We start from the raw sequence: 26,215 nt of genomic DNA on the forward strand, positions 1-26,215 counted from the left end.
AACATTCTTGCTGCAATACCGAAGCTCATCACACACACAATGATGCATCTATGTATCGTGCTTCATTTGCCAATCCTTAATACATAGGAAAAAATGGGAACCATATCTATCTATATCTATACCTTTTGTGACACGTGTAGAAGCTCAATATATAAAACAACACCACTACTCTTGTGGCCACAACTTTGATTCTATTGTCCAACAACACCATGCTCCACAAAATTTCTAGCATGAATATATTCTTAGGCACAATGCAATGTACTTCATGTATTTTATTGATCAACCAACTTGATTTCACTCCTTATAATTCTACATTATATATATTTGGCACAAGAAGAATAGTTCCATGTGCAACACATTAAAAATAGTTCTTACGCAACTAGAAACTATGTAAATATACACTTACATGAGAATATATACACTTGATTATTTCATAACTTTTTCTTATCATAGATTTCTTTTTCTCATTATGATCCATTATAGTCCCTTGATTTCACCCCATGAACCCTTCATCTATAGTCCAAAAAGGTTCAAATAACATTTTTTTTAATCCTAAGAATGTTTAGTCTATTCAAATTAGAAATTACCTCTACAATCAACTTCTTGTGGTCATAGATTATTAGTTTTTCCACTTATTTTCTACTTAAACCTTAAATTGTGAGACATATAGCTTTCCCAAAATGAAAAAACCAAAGTGGGAGTAGGCTATACTAGAATTTCTTTCTCCTAAAATCATATCTGTTACTAAATAAGAACCATTACTTTCATTGTTACAAGTCTTTTATTGATCATAAGAAATAAGGTTTACCTTTTTCCTATCACAAACTGATCTCTACTACTACTACTACTACAAGAACAATAACCAACATCCTTTGGACACATCTCCAGAAATGTTCAACTACATCTAGAACAACATCACATTCCTTCCTGTTGTAATCTCACCATTCTGATTCAAAATAAAGTGTATCATCATCACTTAGCTTCTCTAATGATAACAATGTGTTGGCTTAGGTTGTGCTGACCTAGGTTTGGATTTTACTTCCCACCAAAAAAACCCTCAATCATTGGCCCTTTTGGCAACAACCATAAGCAAGTCGCAATCTCACACAAAGTGACTATGGGAGGTTGCAGAACCAAGTTTCTATAGCCTTGAGGGATACTACGATATGGAAATTCTTTATTTTCTTATGATTTAACACTTATAAACTGATTCACATTCAAGAACTACTTCCCAATTTTATATTACTTCGCAAAATCATTTAAACATATTATAAACATTCATGAAATTCACTGTACTAATATAAAGTGTAGATAATAAGAAAAACACATGAACACACATAGTTTATTGTGGTTCATCCAAATGCGGTACTACGTCCACAAGAACTGTTGCTTATAATAGATAATTTGGTACAACAAATAGTTCTTCACCTCCGCACATAGATGCAAGTTTTTTGTGCACTAAGTTGTAAATGGTCTACGAACACAACTATTGGTTGTCTTTGCACTAAGATGCAAATAGTCGACGCACTAAGTTGCAGACCCAGGCCTCCGTTCACTCAGCTACGGAGCCTCACCCCTTTTTCCAAAGTACAGATCACAAAGATACAACCATAAACACAGATCTGGAATCAATCATTCCTTTCTTATTTATTATTCATCCCTATATATACTATTACATTGAGGGATTAATTCGCTACATTACTATGGACACAATACCATGGTTTCCAAAATACAAGGGACTATGGTCTAAAACCCTTCAAATTTTACAATATTATATGTTTTTACAAAAAAGGAGGGGCTTTCCCGCAAAGCCCCTATAATGTACAATGGGTTTGTTATGTAGTCCTCATTATGCTCTGCTGCTCTGTTTGGCAGTCCACTTTTCACTCCATGAAATCCTTGCTACTGCGTGCTCCACAAAATTTAGATTCTTTTCCCAAAATCTAGCCAAGTTGGGATACGCCCAACAAGCCCCCAACACTCGCATGTGACTTGTCCTAAGTCACTTAGCTGCTTTGCCTCTGATCTTGTATGTAATGTTGTTGTATGCCTTGTTGAATTGTTTCAAAATTCTTTCCAGCTACGTTTCCTCGCTATGCACTTATTTTAACAGTGCTTATGTGACATGTTCTATAGCCCTCTTGTCCAATTCTATCTCCCTTTTTTGAACCTGCTGAAGCTTCTCATCCACTTCTTGTGATAGTTGGAGGTCCTCATCCTACCAAGGTTGAGTTTGTTATATCAAATTCTAGTCCTCCTTCTTCAATTCTTCGATTTTCTTCTGCAGCTCCTTTGACTCATTAATTTTCGCAAGCCTCTGCGAGATTAGTAAAGTCTTTGCAACTGCCCGACTCTCCTCCAATTGATGTTTCTTTAGCTACATTTCCTCCTACAGTTTCTGAATGCTTGGATCTTATTGTAGAAAGGTCCAAATTTTCATGCTCTCATCCAAAAATTTTCCACAATATTCCAATTCTATGGAGATGTTGGTCATCCTACTCTTTAAATTAATCTCCCTCTATTCATGCAGTTCTAGTGGTGTGGTTGGCTGCAACTTCAATTTCAACTCACTCATCTTTACTTTATATTCAAACTATACATTTGTAATTTTATTCTTAGATTCCTTGACTGGAAGGTCGAGCCTCGTAACCTTACCTTCTATTGATTGCCCGTCATGAACATCCATGTTCAAATATTCACTACAAGTGGCTTCAACCACCTCTTCTAATCATTGCTTCTATAGATATGCCTATTCTTTGTCCTTGATGGCCTAGTCAAGCTGCTTCTTTAGTGGAGTGCACTCTTGTTCTAATTGAATGTTTAAGTGTGAGGTGTATTGTTCACACTCCTTGAGTTCATTTTTGATACCATGGTGCAATTCATGTAGGACCATAGTGGGCAATGATACCATGTTCTTATTGACATGGTCCCAACCTTTTTCCTGCTGCTTGACTTCGGTGAAGTTGAACTGTAGACCTTCAATAAGTATTTGTACTATCCTCATCCAAAATTTTGTTTCTATTAGCCTTTCTTGATGGAGTCCTTGGCCTATTTGCGCTAGTGCTCTAGGTATTTACACCCAAATATTAAGCTCTGCAATACTCTATTGCACACATGTGATGAGCTCACCATAGCAATCTTCCACCCTATTCTAGGATTCCATGGTTATCTCCTGAACCCTGTCTCTGATTTGATCCAGGTCACCTTCATTGAGAACCATTGGTGTGATTTCATTTTTTTTGTCTGCCTTATGCTTATTTTTTCTCTTAATGGTAGCTTCACCTTGGTTCTTCCTTTTCTTTGTAGTAGTTTCCTTTGTTTCTACCTTTTCTATCTCCTTAGTCATATCCTTGCCTCCTTGAGGGTCCTCCTTATGGTTTTCTTCGTCATGGTGTTCTTCTTCCACTTCCTCTTCCTCTACTTCCTATTCCTTGTCCACTAGATTTAACATGGTGTGAAGTGTCTAGCTCTTCTTTTTCTATTGTGTTGTCTCTTGCTTCCTCTAGTGGAGTCATCCATTCTATGGTTTGTGTCTATATTACTTCTACCAGATCATCCTCTTTGACCGTATATGGAAAATTAATTCTATTCCTTCTTCATGTCTATGCGTGCATGTATGTGCAATTTAGGAAAATCTGCCTTGAACCTCACCCAAAGGTTGTACTGTTTGTGCACACTCAGTGAAAGGTGTAGATGCTGGTTTACTAACATGTGTAGATTCATTTGATATAATATGAAGAATATTCTATTCTCCTACGCTTGCAATGCTTGAGTGGTATGCCACAATGAAGCATACCTTGCGACCTAACATACATATTCTTATATTGGAGGAAACTGCATATCCTCAAGCTCCTTCCATGCCAACATAGAAATGATCAAGATTAATTAGGCATAATGTAAATATTTAGCTTTCTCCTAGACCTCATGGAAATCATCTGGGAATTCCTTGCATAAGTATCTAGCCCAATTATTTTGGACTCCATTTGAGCGCTATGCAACTAAAGACACCACCAGTGTAGGAACTTTATTTGCACGACACTTCCTCATGATCTTTCCGGCCAAAATATGTGCAATGAAGTAGACTTCTTGGTTGCTAATCAAGTTTATGTCATAGCCCTTATTGCCTTTGATCATCTCGTACTTCTTCTTCATATCATCCACCAAAGTGTCATCCTGATCCTTTCCCACAAACTCCTCTACATGGCTCTACCCTTGGTAAGGTAATCTTGTGATATTCCATATTAACATTTGGTCTATGGGGATCTTATTCCCCATCCATAAGTGTCCATCATGTATCAATACCAACAATTTATGCACACATGCTGTTTTTTCTAAACCTCTGCTGAAGTGTGGCACGTTCAAAATATTGAGCAGTCCTGACTGTGCCAATCCATTTTCCCACTATTGTGGTTCCAATTTCGTCACTTCGCTATCTGGGTAGTGAACCTACTCCAAATACCTTTCTAGTGCGAACTGATGGTACTTCTTCCGGTGATGAAAATCATAGTCTATAAATTTGAGTTGCAGGATTTTCCCTGAAATCTCTCCTAAAAATGACACATCATCTGGCAATAGTGGTGTGAATGTCCAATACTTCACATCGTTGGAATCCTTTATTGGTTTGGAATTTGGCTTCCTCAGTGGGATGTATGAGGACAAAGGCAAGATGACTTTCATTCCACCTTCATCCACCTGTATTTACTCCACTTGTTCTTCATTATTGACCTGCTCATATTTTTTCTAAGGTTTCACAAGTTTGGTAGGATTCTTGTCTTGCTTTTTCTTGGTTCTTTCTTCCTTTGTTTGCTTCTTCCTTGGTGATGTCTATTGTTTTTGTGGTGACAGTGTTTCTACTATGGGTTATGCTACTATAGGTGTTTAAACTGTTGGCATGAACATATGTATGACTTACATGCCTCCAGACAATCCCTTCTCATAAAAATTTTGCACAATCTCTTCCCATGATCGCTCAAATGACATACACAGTGAAGTCTCTTGGAACTTCATCGCACTATTAATCACTCGAGCTCTCAATTTAGAAAACTTCTTAATCTAAGTAGGAATTAGCTATTTATAATAATTTTGACCTTCGAACCTCATCATTTGATTTGATTTTGTCCTGATTTTTTTCATATTTCATCATTAAATGCATATCTATCCTTAAATTCTGCCAGTTTTTCATATTAAATGCAACTTTGTGCATGTATTTTCCCTTTTAACATCATAATTCTACTTTCCTAGTGAATTTTGACACATCCCCTATTATAGCACACCTTTGTCTTACATTGAGGCTTCTTGTGAATTTCGACATATTATTGACTATGGCTAAGTACTTTCTTCGTCGAAGATATTTCTTTAGCCTAATTTATAGTCTAGTGCCCACTTTCAACTGCATGTGACACTAAGACTTTCCTTTTTTTATTCTTTAGGGTGAATCTGTAGGGGCAGGGTTGTCCCTATACAACTTCAACCTACTGCCATTTACTTTTCCCTGAAGTAATTCTCCATCTAGCTTCACTAACGACATTGTGCCTCCATCACTAATATAGTTAATAACATATGGGCCTAACCAGTGTGTTTTGTATTTCCCTAGGAATTTGACAAACTTACTGTCATAAAGGAACATGAGTTCTCCTATCTGAAACTTATTTTGCTTAATTTTCTTGTCATGCCAAGCCTTTTCTCTTACTTTCTGTACTTGTTTATGAAATCCTACTATAAACATGTCTTCTTCCATAGAAAGTAACTGTGACATCGTTTCTTCCATTATGTTGGGGTCTACAATATTTGTTGAAGCTACAATTATTAGGCAAGGGACAATGTATTTCATGGGCATCACAGTTTCTTGCCCCTAAACGAACCTAAAGGGTGTCTATCTTGTCAATGTTTTGCATGTAGTCCTATAAGCCCATAATACTGTTGGAATCCTAAGATCCCTGTCATCCCTATTTACATTGCATACCTTGGTTAGCGAATTGTCCAAAATTTTATTGAATGTTTCCATAGTTCCATTTGCATGAGGATTATAAGGAGTTCTCTTTCGGTGGTAAACTTGAAATTCCTCAATTCACGCTTCAATGGTATTATTCAAGAAATGTGATCCTTGATCACTCATCAATATCTTTGGACACCCAAATTTGGATAATATGTATTCAAAAATGAACTTCGCAGCAGTTTCTGCACTACAATGTTTCATTAGTTGTGATTTAGCCCACCTTGTCAAATAATAAGTCATAGTGATTATATACCACAGTCCAGTCCTTTTTCTTGGTGGATTGATAGGTCCAACAAAATCAATAGCCTATTTATCAAAAGCCTACAATGTTACTTGTGGCACTAGTGGCATTTCTCTTCTTGAAGGTTTTCCTATTATTTGGAAGACATCACAAGCTCGACAGTGCTCTGTTGCATCTTTGTGTAGTGTAAGTTGCCATAATCCTACTCTTAAAATTTTCTGCATATTGGCTTTCCTTGCATAATGTCCACCTGTTGCGCCACTATGAGCTTCTACTAAAATTATCTGTCTTTCGTGCTCAGGAACATACCTGCGCAATACTTCATGTAGTCCCATCTTATACAAATATCCTCTTATTAGTGAAAAATCTACTCCCTTAACCACCAATTCTTTCTTCTCCTACATAGCATTAGGAGAGTTTTTAGGTCTAAAATGGGCCTCCTAAGGAAATTATAAAATAATAGTGGAAATAATAAAATAAGATTAGATTACATCACCAAAGTTTAGAGGGAAAAAAGAAAAACCTACTTTTTCAATCATATTTTTAACTTATCTCCCTATGTTTTTACTCAAATTTCAAGCGCGAGTACTCATTAGATGAAAATTTTAATTCCTCATCCAAAGAGTATCCATGTTTCATACTTTTGATGGACTCTACTACATGAAAAATGTGATTGAAGTCATGTTTTTCCATTTATTTCTCATTTTTCATATAGTAGGGTCCATCAAAAGTATGCAACATGGATACTCTTTGGATGAGAAATTAATTTTTTTATCTAATGAGTACTCCAGTTTGAAATTTGAGTAAAACCTTAGGGAGATAAGTTAAAAATACGATTTGAAAAAGTAGTTTTATTATTTTATTATTTTTTAATCTTTTTACTTTTTTTACTCCGAAAATGGTGAATCATCCCCCATGGTTGACATTATCATCTTGAATCCTATTGGTTCTTATAAAGTTTATTTGGTTGTACATTTTTCTTAGGAGGCCCATTTTAGACCTCAAAATTCCCCTAATGTGTATTCTGAAGGGGCCATCCTTGTGGTTAAGAATCAAATAATATCAGTGAAGTGATAATATGTTATCCTGATTGCAAACAACTATGCATTAGGAAGATTATCCTCTATATTCCTTGGTTCTTCTCCTGTTTCCAAGTTTGATAAATGATTAGGTCCAACATTTAGTCTTTCTAGCTTAATAACAAATTCAAAGTCATACTCTTGAAACAATAATAGCCATCTACAAATCATTCCTATTAAAACAAACTTATTAACCAAATATTTTACTATAGAGTGATTTGTGAAGACCTTGAAATGTGATCTCAACTAATAATGTCTAAAATTTTGTAAAGAATATACCATAGCCAATCCTTCCCTTTCTATAGTCGTATAGTTCTTCTCTTCTATAGACAATTTCCTACTTGCAAAAGCTATAGGGTGATTGATTTCTCCTCCACCAAGTTGTGCAAATACTGTTGGGTTGTGCTATTTTCTTTCGAAGACTACCCCATGCGCCCTGTACATTGACCCCCATGTATGTTGCACCGGGATCTACCAGGGGGTCACAGGGGGGGTGGCTACCCTCCCTATCTGGGGGTAAGCCGTGGGGGGGGTAACTCCCCTGCACGAGGTCTGGGGCAACGGCCCTGGAATTTTTTTTTTGGACCCCATATTAGCTCAGAGGACCTACCTATGGTTTTGTCCATGGATTTTGCACATGGTTTTGGGCATGATGGTTTTCAGTCCATGGTATTTTGTAGATCTGGTCAAGGGAACTATGATTATGTTCTAATCCAAGGTTAATGGATTCAGGTCTATGGATGCTTCAACATGTATATATATGTATGTAACAATGAAAGGAATATAATGAAAAATCAATCAGGTAGTCCTAGTTTTTGGATCTAGGGGAAAATCTTTTTGTATATTTGTTTTATGTTTTATGCTCTCACCATTGTTTATTTTATGTTTTTAGAATTCGTACATAGTTAATTTATGTACTGGGTTAAAACCTACATTTGGTATTAGAGAAGTTTTGGCTTCAAGGGGACACCTTTGTTGCTAAGGGGATTTTTTCTAAGGCTTGTGGTAGACCCTATTCAGTGGGAGATCTACGGGATCAATTCTTGTGGTGAAAAAATATGGAGAGCAGTGGAAAGATAGAGATCAAAAAATTTAATGGTCAAAGTTTTTAGTTGTGGAAACTCAAGATGGAGGATCTGCTAGTGGATAAAGATCAGTGGATCATGGTAGATCTGGGTACTAAAGCAATAGAAATGTTAGTTGAAGACTTGGCAAAGTTGGATTAGAAGTCAAAGATCACAATACGACTATGTGTCTCAGATTCAGTATTGTTGAATATATCATGGGAATCTTTAGTGAAGGATTTGTGGGACAAGTTAAGGATTGTGTACCAATCTAAGTGTCTGGTGAATAAATTGTTCCTACGGGAAAAAATGTATAACTGACGATGAAAGATGGAGACTCAGTGACAGAGAATCTGAACACATTTAATATTGTGGAAAGCCAATTATTATCTATTGAGATTAAAATTTCAGATGAAGATAAGTGCATCAGTTTGTTGCATTCTCTACTAGATTCATGGGATAGTCTGGTTATTGCAATAGATAGCAATGCAACCGCCTTGTCATTTGATGAAATAGTCTCATCCTTGTTGTCGGAGGAGATGAGATGGAAAAATATGGAGGGCCAAAATGGTGATGCCTTTTCTGTATGTGGACGGTTCCAAAATAGAAACAAAAATAAGTCCTCGAGTGGGAGATCTAAATCTAGATGGAAATCTAAATCTCTAGGAAAACTTGTAAAGGTGTGCTGGAAATGCGGAAAGGAAGGGCACTTCAAAAGGGACTGTACATTTAAATCTCTTGAGAAAGGAAAGGGATCTCATGATGCTCATTTTGCAAAGGGAAAAACCACCTCAGATGAAGGTGGGGATGTGTACTTGGATTCTTCTTCAAGTACAAATGTAGATCATGAGGCATGGTTGATTGACTCAGGTGCAATTTCACTTCACTCCCATAGAGAGTGGTTCTTCAAGTATCAGAAATATGATGGTGGTGATGTATTCTTAGGGGATGAAAAAAAGGCTAGAATTGTTGGTCGTGGAAAAGTTAAGATGAAGTTGCAAGGTGGAAGGATTAAAACACTTCTGGGTGTTCTGCATATTCCTACATTGGCGAGAAATCTGACTTCCATAAGAAAGTTGGATGATGTAGGTGTAAAGTAGTGTTTGAGAAACATACCTATAAGATGGTTTGAGGAGCACTGGTATTTATGTGGGGAGTTCGGATTGGAACTCTGTACAAGCTTCAAGGTAGTGCTATTATTGATGGGTACAACAGTTCTGTGGTTCCTGAAAGTGGAGCAGAAAATCTAGTGGTCTCTGGAGAAAAGACCATGCTATGGCATCTAAGGCTTGAACATATTGGAGAGAAGGGCCTTCAAATACTTCATGGTAAAGGTATAATAGAAGTTATGTCTAATAGCTCTCTGAAGTTTTATTTCTATGAAAATTGTGTATATGGGAAGCAGAATCAGGTGAGTTTTCCCTCTGGTGGTAAGACGGTGATACATATATTAGAGCTTGTGCACAATGATGTGTTCAGGTCTGTGTCAGTTCCATCAATCGGAAAGTCAGTGTACTATGTATCATTTATAGATGACTTCTTAAGGAATACATGGATATATTTCCTCAGGAAGAAATCTGAAATCTTTGACAGGTTTAAAGAATTTCAGGCTCTATTGGAAAACCAGACAGAGAAGAAGATAAAGGTGTTGAGGACAGATAATGATGGATAATTTTGCAAGAAGGAATTTAAAGAGTTCTGTAAGAAGTGTTTTATAGCACGGCAGAAGACTACTCCATACATACCTGAGAAAAATGGAGTTGTAGAAAGAATGAATAAGACATTGATGGAAAGGGCAAGAAGCATGCTCGGTGGTACGAGATTAGGACAGGAATTATGGGCAGAGGCGGTGGAGACTACATGCTACCTAGTCAAACGATCACCTTAATCAGCACTGGATGATAAGACTCCACAAGAGGTATGGAATGGTAATAAACCTTCTCTTTCACATTTGAGGGTATTTGGATGTGATGCATATGTACATGTTCCAAAGGAGAAAATAGCAAAGTTGGATAGTAAATTTGAAAAATGCATCATTATTGGGTATAAGGATGGTTTAAAAGGTTATAAAATTTGGAACCCATAAATAAGGAAGGTTTTGTACAGCCTAGATGTGGTGTTTAGCGAGGTGAAAGATGTTATGAAACATGAATTCCTATCAAAGGAACCTAAGAATATAGAGTTTGAGCTAAAGGAGGAAGAATCAGACTCTAGAAGAAAAAAGGAATCATAAGATGAAGAGCCACAAACTTTTGCTATGATAAGATCAATTTGAGAAATAAGGCAACTAGAAAGGTTTAGTCCATCTAATTTCTGTTCAAATTTGTCTCTATCTATTACTGATGATGATTCCAGAACTGTGAGGGAAGTAGTAGATTGAAAGGATGGAAAACTATGGAAAGAGGCCATGGTTGATGAAATGACATCTTTGCACAAAAATGAGGCTTGCGATCTGGTGGAGTTGTCCGTTGGAAGGAAACCCATTTACGAGATCTTAACTACCTCGTGGCATGCTCAGCTAGCTGTTAACCTAGCTATGTTAGGATCTTTAACTATTGTTGTAGCTCACCACATGTATTCGATGCCTCCCTACCCATACCTAGCTACTGATTATGGTACCCAACTCTCTCTGTTCACACATCATATGTGGATTGGTAAGTGGTTGTTCAAGAAGAAGATGAGTGCAGATGAAAATGTGGATAAATATAAAGCTCGGTCAGTAGAAAAACGTTATTCCTAGGAGCCAGGAATTGACTTTGGTGATTAATTTTCTCTTGTTGCCAAGGTAGCTTCTATTAGATTAATTTTATCTATTGCTACTACTTTTGATTTCGAGGTAGAGCATATGGATGTGAAGACAACATTTCTTCACAAGGATCTGGAAGAAGAGATCTACATGAAGAAACCTGAAGGCTTTGTGGTGAAGGGTAAGAAAAAACTGGTATGCAAGTTAAAAACATCTCTGTATGGGTTAAAATAGTCACCAAGCATGTGGTATCAGAAATTTGATACATTTATACAAAGACTTAGCTTCACCAGAAGCAAAGAAGACGACTATGTGTATTTTAAATTAATTAGTGACCGTGTTGTTTATCTGGTCTTGTATGTGGATCATATGTTGATAGTTGGAAATGTCAAAGGAATTATCTAGGATTTGAAGACCCAATTTTCCTCCAAATTCAACATGAAATATCTTGGTGCTGCAAACTATATTTTAGGCATGGAAATTAACCAAGATCGGGAAAAGAGGAAGCTCTGGTTAAACTAGAGTAAGTATGTTGATACAATAATGCAAAGGTTTAATATGCAGGATAGTAAATTAGTGAAGGTTCCTATTCCTGTAAGTGTAAATATATCTTCTGAACAGTGTCCCCAGACACAAGAAGAGGAAGAAGGCATGTCCCGTGTTCTGTATGCAAGTGCAGTCAGTAGCCAAATGTATGCAATTTTCTGTACTAGACCAGACATTGCACATGCAATGGGAGTATTGAGCAAGTTTATGTCAAAGCCAGGGAAGAGATATGGATCATAGAATATCTATAAGTGGGTATGTGTTTAATGTATTTGTAGGTGTATTCAGTTGGATGAGTAAGAGACAGTTTGTAGTGGCACTTTAAACTACAGAGGCAGAATACATGGAAGCCACTCATGCAAGAAAGGAAGACATTTTGTCCTAGATATTGTGTTCAGGTATGGGGTTATTACAACGAGCTATAAGGATCGACTTTGATAGCCAAAGTGTAATTTTCTTGGCAAAGAAGCCTTCTTCTCATTCAAAGACAAAGTAGATTGATGCTCATTATCACTTTGTGAGGGATATGGTCGAGGACAAAAGGTGTTGTTGGTAAAGGTGAACGCTTTGACTAATTCTATAGATGAATTGACAAAGTTTGTGAGCACTGAGAAGTTCTCTTGGTGTAGAGAAACAATGGGCATTGCAGGGTTGGATCAATGACTAAGCTCTCATGTGGAAAGAAAACAACAAGTGGGAGAATTTTGGGTTATGTTATATTCTTTCCATGACTATCCTACGCACATGGGGTTGGGAGCCCTACCTTTACGTTGCATCAGGCATTGTCGGGGGGTCAAAGGGGGAGTATTGAGGGGGGTGATAGCCACCCTACATAGGGTCTGGGGCAATGCCCCTGGAAATATTTTTTTGGTCCCTATATTAGGTGTGTGGACCTACCTATGGTTTTGTGCATGGATTTCACACATGGTTTTGGGCATGATGGTTTTCAATCCATGGTATTTTGTAGATCTCGTCAAGGGAACCATGGTTATGTTCTAATCCAGGGTTAATGGATTAGGGTTGATTCATGCTTCGACATGTATATATATGTACTATAACATTGAAAGGATTATAATGAAAAATAAATCTGGCAGTCTCGGTTTTAGGATCTAGGGGAAAATCGTTGTCTATATTTGTTTTATGTTTTATGCTCTCACCATTGTTTATTTTCTATTTTTAGAATTCATATGGAGTTAATTTATGTACGGGGTAAAAACCTACAAATACCACTCCTAATGCGATGCATGAAGCATCCACATGAACATGAAACTACTTATCCCAATATGGGAATACCAGTATAGGAGCAATTACCATCTTTTCTTTTAGTGTGTCGAGGCCCTTTTGACATTCTTCATTCCATAGGAATGTTACATTTTTCTTCAACATTTTTTCCATAGGTAGATTGATCTGTGCATATCTTTTGATAAATTTTATGTAATATCATGTATGTCCCAATGTGGTGCGAGGCTACATCACTGTATTTGGTGGAGATAAATTAACAATAATAGAAATATTCACAAGATCCATAATCAATCATTGCTTACAAACAGTATGCCCCATAAATATACCAAAAGGTACAAATAATATGCACTTTTTTATATTCATAGAAATTTGGTACTACCTGCATGTGTTTAGCATCAGTCTTAAGCTCGTAACATGTTTCTTCAATAACCCAAATACTGTCCAATCGTCAAAGTATACTTATAAAAACTTGTGAATATATTCTTTGAAAAATACAACCACCACCCTTGAGAATATGGCAAGGGCATTCTTTAGGTCAAAAGGCATCACTATATACTAATATGAACCCCATTCTGTAGTGAAGGTTGTCTTATGTCAATCCTATGGTGTAATTCTAATATGATGGTATCCTAAAAAATCCATCTGTAAGTGAATAAGCTTCCTAACTTCCTACATTGTCCAATACTTCATCTGTGAAAGGAGTAGGGAATGAGTTATGTAGACGTGCATCATTTAAATTCCTTAAATCAACACAAATACTTATTACTCCTTGTGTTTTCTTTTCTAGTATTACCATAGGACTTACCCACTCTGATTCTTACAAAGGTTAAATGATTCCATCTTCTATCATTTTGTTAAGTTCTTTCTTCACTTTTTCCTTTTTACATTGGATTCAGTCTATAAGGCCTTTGCTTAACTGACTTCGCATCAGGCTTTAGAGGAATCTTCATAACTCCTAAATGTCCTATTATTCCCTTCCAATTATTATCTATTGAGATTAAAATTTCAGATGAAGATAAGTGCATCAGTTTGTTGCATTCTCCACTAGATTCATGGGATAGTCTGGTTATTGCAATAGATAGCAATGCAACTGCCTTGTCATTTGATGAAATAGTCTCATCCTTGTTGTCGGAGGAGATGAGATGGAAAAATATGGAGGGCCAAAATGGTGATGCCTTGTCTGTATGTGGACGGTTCGAAAATAGAAACAAAAATAAGTCCTCGAGTGGGAGATCTAAATCTAGAGGGAAATCTAAATCTCTAGGAAAACTTGTAAAGGTGTGCTGGAAATGCGGAAAGGAAGGGCACTTCAAAAGGGACTGTAAATTTAAATCTCTTGAGAAAGGAAAGGGATCTCATGATGCTCATTTTGCAAAGGCAAAAACCACCTCAGATGAAGGTGGGGATGTGTACTTGGATTCTTCTTCAAGTACAAATGTAGATCATGAGGCATGGTTGATTGACTCAGGTGCAACCTTTCACTTCAATCCCATAGAGAGTGGTTCTGCAAGTATGAGAAATATGATGGTGGTGATGTATTCTTAGGGGATGAAAAAAAGGCTAGAATTGTTGGTCGTGGAAAAGTCAAGATGAAGTTGCAAGGTGGAAGGATTAAAACACTTCTAGGTGTTCTGCATATTCCTACATTGGCGAGAAATCTGATTTCCATAAGAAAGTTGGATGATGTAGGTGTAAAGTAGTGTTTGAGAAACATACCTACAAGATCGTTTGAGGAGCACTGGTATTTATGTGGGGAGTTCGGATTGGAACTCTGTACAAGCTTCAAGGTAGTGCTATTATTGATGGGTACAACAGTTCTGTGGTTCCTGAAAGTGGAGATGAGAATCTAGTGGTCTCTGGAGAAAAGACCATGCTATGGCATCTAAGGCTTGAACATATTGGAGAGAAGGGCCTTCAAATACTTCATGGTAAAGGTATAATAGAAGTTATGTCTAATAGCTCTCTGAAGTTTTATTTCTATGAAAATTGTATATATGGGAAGCAGAATCAGGTGTGTTTTCGCTCTAGTGGTAAGACGGTGATACAGATATTAGAGCTTGTGCACAATGATGTGTTTAGGCCTGTGTTAGTTCCATCAATGGGAAAGTCAGTGTACTATGTATCATTTATAGATGACTTCTTAAGGAATACATGGATATATTTCCTCAGGAAGAAATCTGAAATCATTAACAGGTTTAAAGAATTTCAGGCTCTATTGGAAAACCAGACAGAGAAGAAGATAAAGGTGTTGACGACAGATAATGATGGATAATTTTGCAAGAAGGAATTTAAAGAGTTCTGTAAGAAGTGTTTTATAACACGACAGAAGACTACTCCACACATACCTGAGAAAAATGTAGTTGTAGAAAGAATGAATAAGACATTGATGGAAAGGGCAAGAAGCATGCTCGGTGGTACCAGATTAGGACAGGAATTATGGGCAGAGGCGGTGGAGACTACATGCTACCTAGTCAAACGATCACCTTAATCAGCACTGGATGATAAGACTCCACAAGAGGTATGGAATGGTAATAAACCTTCTCTTTCACATTTGAGGGTATTTGGATGTGATGCACATGTACATGTTCCAAAGGAGAAAATAGCAAAGTTGGATAGTAAATTTGAAAAATGCATCATTATTGGGTATAAGGATGGTTTAAAAGGTTATAAAATTTGGAACCCATAAACAAGGAAGGTTTTGTACAGCCTAGATGTGGTGTTTAGCGAGGTGAAAGATGTTATGAAACATGAATTCCTATTAAAGGAACCTAAGAATATAGAGTTTGAGCTAAAGGAGGAAGAATCAGACTCTAGAACAAAAAAGGAATCATAAGATGAAGAGCCACAAACTTTGGCTATGATAAGATCAATTTGAGAAATAAGGCAACCAGAAAGGTTTAGTCCATCTAATTTCTATTCAAATTTGTCTCTATCTATTACTGATGATGATTCCAGAACTGTGAGGGAAGTAGTAGATTGAAAGGATGGAAAACTATGGAAAGAGGCCATGGTTGATGAAATGACATCTTTGCACAAAAATGAGGCTTGCGATCTGGTGGAGTTGTCCGTTGGAAGGAAACCCATTGGTAGTAAGTGGTTGTTCAAGAAGAAGATGAGTGCAGATGAAAATGTGGATAAATATAAAGCTCGGCCAGTAGAAAAAAGTTATTCCTAGGAGCCAGGAATTGGCTTTGGTGATAAATTTTCTCTTGTTGCCAAGGTAGCTTCTATTAGATTAATTTTATCTATTGCTGCTACTTTTGATTTCAAGGTAGAGCATATGGATGTGAAGACAAGATTTCTTCACAAGGATCTGGAAGAAGAGATCTACATGAAGCAACCTGAAGGCTTTGTGGTGAAGGGTAAGACAAAACTAGTATGCAAGTTAAAAACATCTCTGTATGGGTTAAAATAGTCACCAAGCATGTGGTATCAGAAATTTGATACATTTATACGAAGACTTAGCTTCACCAGAAGCGAAGAAGACGACTATGTGTATTTTAAATTAATTAGCGACCGTGTTGTTTATCTGGTCTTGTATGTGGATCATATGTTGATAGTTGGAAATGTCAAAGGAATTATCTAGGATTTGAAGACCCAATTTTCCTCCAAATTCAACATGAAATATCTTGGTGCTGCAAACTATATTTTAGGCATGGAAATTAACCAAGATCGGGAAAAGAGGAAGCTCTGGTTAAACTAGAGTAACTATGTTGATACAATAATGCAAAGGTTTAATATGCAGGATAATAAATTAGTGAAGGTTCCTATTCCTGTAAGTGTAAATATATCTTCTGAACAGTGTCCCCAGACACAAGAAGAGGAAGAAGGCATGTCCCGTGTTCTGTATGCAAGTGCAGTCAGTAGCCAAATGTATGCAATTTTCTGTACTAGACCAGACATTGCACATGCAGTGGGAGTATTGAGCATGTTTATATCAAAACCAGGGAAGAGATATGGATCATAGAATATCTATAAGTGGGTATGTGTTTAATGTATTTGTAGGTGTATTCAGTTGGATGAGTAAGAGACAATTTGTAGTGGCACTTTAAACTACAGAGGCAGAATACATGGAAGCCACTCATGCAAGAAAGGAAGAAATTTGGTCCTAGATATTGTGTTCAAGTATGGGGTTAGTACAACGAGCTATAAGGATAGACTGTGATAGCCAAAGTGTAATTTTCTTGGCAAAGAACCCTTCTTCTCATTCAAAGACAAAGTAGATTGATGCTCAGCATCACTTTGTGAGGGATATGGTTGAGGACAAAAGGTGTTGTTGGTAAAGGTGAACGCTTTGACTAATTCTGTAGATGAATTGACAAAGTTTGTGAGCACTGAGAAGTTCTCTTGGTGTAGAGAAACAATGGGCATTGGAGGGTTGGAGCAATGACTAAGCTCTCATGTGGAAAGAAAACAACAAGTGGGAGAATTTTGGGTTATGTTATATTCTTTCCATGACTATCCTACGCACAGGGGGTTGGGAGCCCTACCTTTACGTTGCATCAGGCATTGTCGGGGGGTCAAAGGGGGAGTATTGAGGGGGGTGATAGCCCCCCTACATAGGGTCTGGGGCAATGCCCCTGGAAATATTTTTTTGGACCCTATATTAGGTGTGTGGACCTACCTATGGTTTTGTGCATGGATTTCACACATGGTTTTGGGCATGATGGTTTTCAATCCATGGTATTTTGTAGATCTCGTCAAGGGAACCATGGTTATGTTCTAATCCTGGGTTAATGGATTAGGGTTGATGCATGCTTCGACATGTATATATATGTACTATAACATTGAAAGGATTATAATGAAAAATAAATCTGGCAGTCTCGGTTTTAGGATCTAGGGGAAAATCGTTGTCTATATTTGTTTTATGTTTTATGCTCTCACCATTGTTTATTTTCTATTTTTAGAATTCATATGGAGTTAATTTATGTACGGGGTAAAAACCTAAAAATACCACTCCTAATGCGATGTATGAAGCATCCACATGAACATGAAATTACTTATCCCAATATGGGAATACCAGTATAGGAGCAATTACCATCTTTTCTTTTAGTGTGTCGAGGCCCTTTTGACATTCTTCATTCTATAGGAATGTTACATTTTTCTTCAACTTTTTTTCCATAGGTAGATTGATCTGTGCATATCTTTTGATAAATTTTATGTAATATCATGTATGTCCCAATGTGGTGCGAGGCTACATCATTGTATTTGGTGGAGATAAATTAACAATAATAGAAATATTCACAAGATCCATAATCAATCATTGCTTACAAACAGTATGCCCCAGAAATATACCAAAAGGTACAAATAATATGCACTTTTTTATATTCATAGAAATTTGATACTACCTGCATGTGTTTAGCATCAGTCTTAAGCTCGTAACATGTTTCTTCAATAACCCAAATACTGTCCAATCGTCAAAGTATACTTATAAAAACTTGTGAATATATTCTTTGAAAAATACAACCACCACCCTTGAGAATATGGCAAGGGCATTATTTAGGTCAAAAGGCATCACTATATACTAATATGAACCCCATTCTGTAGTGAAGGTTGTCTTATGTCAGTCCTATGGTGTAATTCTAATATGATGGTATCCTGAAAAATCCATCTGTAAGTGAATAAGCTTCCTAACTTCGTACATTGTCCAATACTTCATCTGTGAAAGGAGTAGGGAATGAGTTATGTAGACGTGCATCATTTAATTTCCTTAAATCAACACAAATAATTATTACTCCTTGTGTTTTCTTTTCTAGTATTACCATAGGACTTACCCACTCTGATTCTTACAAAGGTTAAATGATTCCATCTTCTATCATTTTGTTAAGTTCTTTCTTCACTTTCGCTTTTTTACATTGGATTCAGTCTATAAGGCCTTTGCTTAACTGACTTCGCATCAGGCTTTAGAGGAATCTTCATAACTCCTAAATGTCCTATTATGCCCTTCCAATTATTATCTATTGAGATTAAAATTTCAGATTTAGATAAGTGCATCAGTTTGTTGCATTCTCCACTAGATTCATGGGATAGTCTGGTTATTGCAATAGATAGCAATGCAACCGCCTTGTCATTTGATGAAATAGTCTCATCGTTGTTGTCGGAGGAGATGAGATGGAAAAATATAGAGGGCCAAAATGGTGATGCCTTGTCTGTATGTCGACGGTTCCAAAATAGAAACAAAAATAAGTCCTCGAGTGGGAGATCTAAATCTAGAGGGAAATCTAAATCTCTAGGAAAACTTGTAAAGGTGTGCTGGAAATGTGGAAAGGAAGGGCACTTCAAAAGGGACTGTAAATTTAAATCTCTTGAGAAAGGAAAGGGATCTCATGATGCTCATTTTGCAAAGGTAAAAACCACCTCAGATGAAGGTGGGGATGTGTACTTGGATTCTTCTTCAAGTACAAATGTAGATCATGAGGCATGGTTGATTGACTCAGGTGCAACCTTTCACTTCACTCCCATAGAGAGTGGTTCTGCAAGTATGAGAAATATGATGGTGGTTATGTATTCTTAGAGGATGAAAAAAAGGCTAGAATATTTGGTCGTGGAAAAGTCAAGATGAAGTTGCAAGGTGGAAGGATTAAAACACTTCTAGGTGTTCTGCATATTCCTACATTGGCGAGAAATCTGATTTCCATAAGAAAGTTGGATGATGTAGGTGTAAAGTAGTGTTTGAGAAACATACCTACAAGATCGTTTAAGGAGCACTGGTATTTATGTGGGGAGTTCGGATTGGAACTCTGTACAAGCTTCAAGGTAGTGCGATTATTGATGGGTACAACAGTTCTGTGGTTCCTGAAAGTGGAGCAGAAAATCTAGTGGTCTCTGGAGAAAAGACCATGCTATGGCATCTAAGGCATGAACATATTGGAGAGAAGGGCCTTCAAATACTTCATGGTAAAGTTATAATATAAGTTATGTCTAATATCTCTCTGAAGTTTTATTTCTATGAAAATTGTGTATATGGGAAGCAGAATCAGGTGTGTTTTCCCTCTAGTGGTAAGACGGTGATACAGATATTAGAGCTTGTGCACAATGATGTGTTCAGGCCTGTGTCAGTTCCATCAATGGGAAAGTCAGTGTACTATGTATCATTTATAGATGACTTCTTAAGGAATACATGGATATATTTCCTCAGGAAGAAATCTGAAATCATTGACAGGTTTAAAGAATTTCAGGCTCTATTGGAAAACCAGACAGAGAAGAAGATAAAGGTGTTGACGACAGATAATGATGGATAATTTTGCAAGAAGGAATTTAAAGAGTTCTGTAAGAAGTGTTTTATAGCACGACAGAAGACTACTCCACACATACCTGAGAAAAATGGAGTTGTAGAAAGAATGAATAAGACATTGATGGAAAGGGCAAGAAGCATGCTCGGTGGTACCAGATTAGGACAGGAATTATGGGCAGAGGCGGTGGAGACTACATGCTACCTAGTCAAACGATCACCTTAATCAACACTGGATGATAAGACTCCACAAGAGGTATGGAATGGTAATAAAACTTCTCTTTCACATTTGAGGGTATTTGGATGTGATGCATATGTACATGTTCCAAAGGAGAAAATAGCAAAGTTAGATAGTAAATTTGAAAAATGCATCATTATTGGGTATAAGGATGGTTTAAAAGGTTATAAAATTTGGAACCCATAAACAAGGAAGGTTTTGTACAGCCTAGATGTGGTGTTTAGCGAGGTGAAAGATGTTATGAAACATGAATTCCTATCAAAGGAACCTAAGAATATAGAGTTTGAGCTAAAGGAGGAAGAATCAGACTCTAGAACAAAAAAGGAATCATAAGATGAAGAGCACAAACTTTGGCTATGATAAGATCAATTTGAGAAATAAGGCAACCAGAAAGGTTTAGTCCATCTAATTTCTGTTCAAATTTGTCTATATCTATTACTGATGATGATTCCAGAACTGTGAGGGAAGTAGTAGATTGAAAGGATGGAAAACTATGGAAAGAGGCCATGGTTGATGAAATGACATCTTTGCACAAAAATGAGGCTTGCAATCTGGTGGAGTTGTCCGTTGGAAGGAAACCCATTGGTAGTAAGTGGTTGTTCAAGAAGAAGATGAGTGCAGATGAAAATGTGGATAAATATAAATCTCGGTCAGTAGAAAAATGTTATTCCCAGGAGCCAGGAATTGACTTTGGTGATACATTTTCTCTTGTTGCCAAGGTAACTTCTATTAGATTAATTTTATCTATTGCTGCTACTTTTGATTTCGAGGTAGAGCATATGGATGTGAAGACAACATTTCCTCACAAGGATTTGGAAGAAGAGATCTACATGAAGCAACCTGAAGGCTTTGTGGTGAAGGGTAAGAAAAAACTGGTATGCAAGTTAAAAACATCTTTGTATGGGTTAAAATAGTCACCAAGCATGTGGTATCAGAAATTTGATACATTTATACAAAGACTTAGCTTCACCAGAAGCAAAGAAGATGACTATGTCTATTTTAAATTAATTAGCGACCGTGTTGTTTATCTGGTCTTGTATGTGGATCATATGTTGATAGTTGGAAATGTCAAAGAAATTATCTAGGATTTGAAGACCCAATTTTCCTCCAAATTCAACATGAAATATCTTGGTGCTGCAAACTATATTTTAGCCATGGAAATTAACCAAGATCGGGAAAAGAGGAAGCTCTGGTTAAACTAGAGTAAGTATGTTGATACAATAATGCAAAGGTTTAATATGCAGGATAGTAAATTAGTGAAGGTTCCTATTCCTGTAAGTGTAAATATATCTTCTGAACAGTGTCCCCAGACACAAGAAGAGGAAGAAGGCATGTCCCGTGTTCTGTATGCAAGTGCAGTCAGTAGCCAAATGTATGCAATTTTCTGTATTAGACCAGACATTGCACATGCAGTGGGAGTATTGAGCAGGTTTATGTCAAAACCAGGGAAGAGATATGGATCATAGAATATCTATAAGTGGGTATGTGTTTAATGTATTTGTAGGTGTATTCAGTTGGATGAGTAAGAGACAGTTTGTAGTGGCACTTTAAACTACAGAGGCAGAATACATGGAAGCCACTCATGCAAGAAAGGAAGAAATTTGGTCCTAGATATTGTGTTCAAGTATGGGGTTAGTACAATGAGCTATAAGGATAGACTGTGATAGCTAAAGTGTAATTTTCTTGGCAAAGAACCCTTCTTCTCATTCAAAGACAAAGTAGATTGATGCTCAGTATCACTTTGTGAGGGATATGTTTGAGGACAAAACGTGTTGTTGGTAAAGGTGAACGCTTTGACTAATTCTGTAGATGAATTGACAAAGTTTGTGAGCACTGAGAAGTTCTCTTGGTGTAGAGAAACAATGGGCATTGCAGGGTTGGAGCAATGACTAAGCTCTCATGTGGAAAGAAAACAAAAAGTGGGAGAATTTTGGGTTATGTTATATTCTTTCCATGACTATCCTACGCACAGGGGGTTGGGAGCCCTACCTTTACGTTGCATCAGGCATTGTCGGGGGGTCAAAGGGGGAGTATTGAGGGGGGTGATAGTCCCCCAACATAGGGTCTGGGGCAATGCCCCTGGAAATATTTTTTTGGACCCTATATTAGGTGTGTGGACCTACCTATGGTTTTGTGCATGGATTTCACACATGGTTTTGGGCATGATGGTTTTCAATCCATGGTATTTTGTAGATCTCGTCAAGGGAACCATGGTTATGTTCTAATCCAGGGTTAATGGATTAGGGTTGATGCATGCTTCGACATGTATATATATGTACTATAACATTGAAAGGATTATAATGAAAAATAAATCTGGCAGTCTCGGTTTTAGGATCTAGGGGAAAATCGCTGTCTATATTTGTTTTATGTTTTATGCTCTCACCATTGTCTATTTTCTATTTTTAGAATTCATATGGAGTTAATTTATGTACGGGGTAAAAACCTAAAAATACTACTCTAATGCGATGCATGAAGCATCCACATGAACATGAAATTACTTATCCCAATATGGGAATACCAGTATAGGAGCAATTACCATCTTTTCTTTTAGTGTGTCGAGGCCCTTTTGACATTCTTCATTCCATAGGAATGTTACATTTTTCTTCAACATTTTTTCCATAGGTAGATTGATCTGTGCATATCTTTTGATAAATTTTATGTAATATCATGTATGTCCCAATGTGGTGCGAGGCTACATCACTATATTTGGTGGAGATAAATTAACAATAATAGAAATATTCACAAGATCCATAATCAATCATTGCTTACAAACAATATGCCCCAGCAATATACCAGAAGGTACAAATAATATGCACTTTTTTATATTCATAGAAATTTGATACTACCTGCATGTGTTTAGCATCAGTCTTAAGCTCGTAACATGTTTCTTCAATAACCCAAATACTGTCCAATCGTCAAAGTATACTTATAAAAACTTGTGAATATATTCTTTGAAAAATACAACCACCACCCTTGAGAATATGGCAAGGGAATTCTTTAGGTCAAAAGGCATCACTATATACTAATATGAACCCCATTCTGTAGTGAAGGTTGTCTTATGTCAATCCTATGGTGTAATTCTAATATGATGGTATCCTGAAAAATCCATTTGTAAGTGAATAAGCTTCCTAACTTCCTACATTGTCCAATACTTCGTCTGTGAAAGGAGTAGGGAATGAGTTATGTAGACGTGCATCATTTAAATTCCTTAAATGAACACAAATACTTATTACTCCTTGTGTTTTCTTTTCTAGTATTACCATAGGACTTACCCACTCTGATTCTTACAAAGGTTAAATGATTCCATCTTCTATCATTTTGTTAAGTTCTTTCTTCACTTTTTCTTTTTTACATTGGATTCAGTCTATAAGGCCTTTGCTTAACTGACTTCGCATCAGGATTTAGAGGAAACTTCATAACTCCTAAATGTCCTATTATGCCCTTCCTATATGAAAACTTAGTGGGAAATAGCTCATGCTATTCATGTAGAAGATCTATCACTTTGTTGACTATTTCTTCATCCCAATAATACCCTATCATTGCAAACTTTGGCTCCTCTTCTAATCCTATATTCACCTTCTTTATCTTCAGTGGATTTGTTATATCAGACATTTATAACTCAAGTCCATTCACTTCTTGGTAGCCTTTAGATTTTGTTATGTCAATATTGCGAGGGTCTTCATATTATTTTGCAATGATCTTGTAGCATTCCAGTACATTTTGTAGCTCCGCAGCCTAACCAGGCTGCCAAGTGAGTGGAATTTCATTCTCAAAAATCTTCTTTTTAACTATCTGAAGGGCTGAATAGACATATATATATATATATATATATATATATATATATATATATATATATAGATATATATATATATATATATATATGGACAATCATATTCGAAGCTAATGTCAATATAAACCCATCAACCATCTTTTCCTAGTTCATAGTACCATGTCGAAGTTTTGTTTCCAGGTACCAGTTTTGAGGAATTGTCTCCAATGTATGGATGAATCCATGCACCCATTCTTCTCACGGAATCTCCTTCCATGTTGTCATATAGAGCTAGATGTGCTTTCGAGGATTAGTTTGATCATCATATTTATCTTCCAACTCTGTTTCTACCTAACCAAACCTTATCCATATCAACCTTTGACATTATTTCCAAGTCTCTATATTCTTCTTATGTGTACCCCACCATCTAGCAGGAGTAGCACTTAGGGCTATATCCAGAGCTAGAAATCTTCGACACTCTTGTTGTAGTGTTTTCTTCTCAAAGATGTACGAAAAGAACCCACTTAAGATTGTGGATGGCAAATAATCTCAACAATATAAATGGCTACTAAACATCATAGAGCTACAACAACTGATAGAAACAAAACTCGCCAAAGTCCGAATCTATGCCACAATCATAGTTAAACAGAAAAAAGAAAGAGTAATAACTCCAATCATCCAATGGAAACCAGATATGTAAAGAATAATTTTATTATAACACCTACGAAGAGAAAAGATAAATGTTACTAGTCCCCCTCTATGGGATGCGTTCTTGGCTATCCTCAAATGTCTTCAGCTTGTGTAGAGTCTCTCTCCTCTATAATGTGAAAACCCAGCAAAAATATGGTGTGCGACAATGAAAATTATCAGAGTTACAACAGTGAGTGCAACAATGAAAATAATAAAAAGTGAATAATGAATGGAAAACCCTTCTATTTATAACAAAATATTGTGTTATCCTCAAATAATGAGAAATAATAAAATATTATTGATCCCATTCTTGGAATAAGCACATGGAATATTTTATTATATTTGTTTAGGAGGGAAAAAGTATTTAAACTTTTATTTAAAAATAATAAATAAATAATTTATTTATTTATCATCTCAAGGAATTAGTTAAGGAATAATAAACAAATAAGGATTTATTTAATTATTCCTAAGGGATTTAGTCAAATTTAAGAAAGAATAATAATTGATTAGTGACTAATTAATTATTCTTAGAGAAAAATAAGATAAATAATGATTTATTTGTTTATTTGTCATGATTGGCTCAAATTTGACAAGGAATAATAATAAAACAATGGTTAAATTAATTATTCCTAGAATAAATTCAAATAAATAATTATTTATTTAATTATTCTTCATGGTTTTAACTATAAAATACTTAATAAAGGTGGTTTATTAGATAATTTCTCATAGTGAAAGCAATTTTACTAGGGTAAAATTGGCTTTACATGGTATACTTCAATCCATCTAGTAAATTAGGCTAGATGATCAATTTTTGGTTGATAATATGTTTCCCCCAACCTACGAGTGTTAGGAGAAAAACGTACGATCGAAGTACGTTGTAAAGAAAAAATCACGTAGACAACAAAGGGGAGTTAACGAGAGAGAGAGAGAGACCAATGAAGCTAAATTTGAGAGAGGATAGGGATAAAATGGGTGAGACTAATGCAGGTCTCCTTTTATGTCATGGAACCAGACCTTAATGAGGTAAGGGAGGCATACCCATACCCGCTGAGATAACTTAGTACAAAAATAGTGGTTTGCCCAGAAATATAAAACTAAGAAATGAAGTACATGCTGAATGGTACATGACATGATGGCATAACATAGCTAGAAAATAATATAATGTGTCCCATATACATAATGCAACTGGTAAAAAAATGAGCCAAGACTAAATACAATGATATCTAAGGACATGGGATACAAAGCCCCTTCCCTAAAAAAATGGATGGGAGGGAGGGTAGAACAATTGGAGAAGCCCTTCTGAACAAGGAAGGGATCTGCAAACAGAATGGATCATCTGGAGGAGACAGACATGCGATGAACACTACGATCAGT

Source organism: Pinus tabuliformis, chromosome 6 (genome assembly GCF_031772625.1).
Source record: "Pinus tabuliformis cultivar Carrire ecotype Pingquan chromosome 6, CPIR1, whole genome shotgun sequence".
Lineage (NCBI taxonomy): Eukaryota > Viridiplantae > Streptophyta > Pinopsida > Pinales > Pinaceae > Pinus > Pinus tabuliformis.